Raw genomic sequence first — 2,869 nt, 5'->3', positions numbered from 1 at the left:
ACGCCGAGGACCATGTAAGAAAACTACAGTGACTAAAACACTAGCACTTAACCAGTGGAGGGCGCGCCAGCTTTTCACTCACCTAGGGTCTCGCATGCCTTTAAGTCTTTTGCAAACTTAAGCAGGACTAACAAATTATTGTGTAGAATAAAGGTTATTATTATTAATATTACACTAAAATAATCATTATTACATTTTTATGATTATTATACTTTTGTTATACAATAAAGGTGTTATCTTGTATTCATGGGTTTCATCAGGTCCCTTTCCACAGGTGTATAAAATCAAATGTCCTGTCAAATCCAAATCCAAAGCTCCACCTGCCAAGAAGCAACGCCAAGTTGGGGATGCTGATGAGAGTCTTAGCTCCACCTTCAGTGATTTGTGATTCCAGCGCTTCAACGCTCATCTTGGAAACATCACCCAGGACGAGTACTCCAAAAAGGGCCAACCAAGTATACCAACAGGGGGACAGTGAAGATGAGTCATTCACACTCACAGGTATTTTACATTTCACTTGCATGTAAAACTATTCAGATTAAGTGTTTCAGGTAATATAGTTAAAGTGGTAGGTTGCATTTTATTGTACTACAGTCTGACTGCACTGCAGTCTTTTGTTTCCTTGATTTTCAACCAGCATGCCATCAAAGGCCATTAGCTGTAATGTGGAAAATTATCTATTGACCAATGACCATTAGTCTCATAAAAGAATCTTCACTGTCGATCAAAAGTTTATGACCACTTTAAATTCTCTTGTTATCAATAGAAACACACATAAGAGTATCCTTCAGGAAATGCATCAAACAGTTGTAAACAGTACATGATGACAGTCAGTAAGAAATAATGATTAGAAAATAAATTATGACTGTACTCCAGTCTTAGCCTTCACCAAAAAAGCCACCTTTTGCAGCAATTACAGCCAGGCAGATCTCTGATGGTCCCAACCCTCATGCTGCCTCCACTGTGCTTGACAGATGATGTGAAGTATCTGTCTAACATCTGAGTTGGTAAAACAGGATTTGTATAGTGTGAAAAGTGAAGGAGGAAGGCTACCATATCCATGCCATGCTATATACCCTGGGCCAGTTTTATCTATTTCTTGTCCCCTAATCAAATGATGTCCACAGGGTATAGCATGGTGAGGGTAAGGTAGCCTTTCTTCAAGACCACTTTTCACTCTTTATAAATCTCCTATTTTACTACCACGTCTTATGTTGGACCTATACTTCATGCCATCTGTCAAGCACGGTGGAGACAGTGTGGACGTCTGGGACCATTAGATTAACTTGGAATACTGACGGCAAGAATACCCAATGCCTGCCAGGCTGTAATTGCTACAAAAGGTGGCTTGTTTTTGATGAAGGCCACTTTGACATACAAAGTGATAATTGCCATTAAAATCAGTATTTCTTACTCTGACAGTGTTGTCATCGTCCTGACAATGTTTACATCTATTCGCTCCATTTCCTATGCTCAATGATCTCATGTGTGTTTCCATTAAAAACAATAGAATTTAAAGTGATCACAAACTTTTGACCAGCTGTGTATGTTTGTGGTAAGCAGCCATTCCAGTGAAATACAATGGAAGGCCTGTATTCTCCAGTGAAAGCCCACCATTGGTCTAGTTGAACTGGCTCTGTGATGGCAAAAGTGAGTGCTTCTGCTTTACTGTGATGTTTACTGTGTGTTTGTTTCTCTATTCTTTGCAGTTCCTGAGCCTATGGATAGTGAGAAGGTGCAGGTGCGGCATTATAGCACACTGCAAACAATGTTTAAGTCAAAGAAGCCTAAGAGCTGCTGTCTCACAACTGCTCAACCTAGAGTTTCCAGCTCGTAGAAAGTTTATTGATTCGGATACCATCAGAGAGCAAGATAGGCCTGCCAAGATACTTGAGGCCTACCCTTGCTTCCGGGATCTTGACCATGTAAGACAACCTTTTCGGCTGTACAACTTTCATCTCTCTCCCCCTCTTTCTCTCACATCCCTCTTTCTGTCACCCACTCCCCCCAACCTCTCTCTTTGTCTCTCAGCCCCCTCTCAACTCACTTTCCCTCTTTCTCTCCATCTCTGTCCACTCTCCCTCTTTCTCTATCTTTCACATGTTTGCTCTCTCTCCATCTCTTTCTATCTCTCTGTCCCTTTCCTCTTTATCTTTCTCTTACTCTCTTTCTCCTTCATGTCTCTCTCCCGCCCCTTTCTCTTTCTTTTCATCTCTCATCTCTCTCTCTTGCTCTTTTGCTTTCTGTCACTCTCCCTCCCCTTTCTTTAATTCCTCCCCCATTCTCCTTTGTCGTTATCTTATCTCATCCCTCTTTTTCACTTTGTCCCTCTTTCTTCCTCTCTCCTTTATCCCTCTCTCTCTCTTGCCTCTTTCTCTCATCTTCCTATCCTCTCTTATTGTTATTAAACTATTAAAACAGTCATTCATTTTCTTTGTCGTTTCCTTTCCATTTCAGATCATAGACGAGTTTCGTCGAATTGTTGAAATGGACAACATTGACTTCTTCAAAGACTTGAGAGATGGATGGGATTCATTCTACAGTACATAATTGACAGATATTGAAATTTGTCTAAAATCTCACTTTTTTCCTGACCCCCAACCTTAAATGAAAACTAAGAAAATCTGAAAAGTACGAAAAAATCAAACCAAATTTTTTTTTCACTTTTTTTCCCATAGCTCATGCATTTCACATGTCTAGACATGAAATAAAAAATAATTTGGACAATGTCTGACAGATTTTGAACTTTGTAAAAACAAACTTTCTCTCATCCAGACCGCGAAAACTAAAAAAATCTGAAAAGTAAGAAAAAAATCAGACCAATTTTTTTTTCATTTTTGTTGCCATAGTTAACGCATTTCACATGTCT

This window comes from Alosa sapidissima, chromosome 15 (assembly GCF_018492685.1).
Source record: "Alosa sapidissima isolate fAloSap1 chromosome 15, fAloSap1.pri, whole genome shotgun sequence".
In the NCBI taxonomy this organism is placed as follows: domain Eukaryota; kingdom Metazoa; phylum Chordata; class Actinopteri; order Clupeiformes; family Clupeidae; genus Alosa; species Alosa sapidissima.
Note: the sequence above shows the minus strand (reverse complement) of the source record.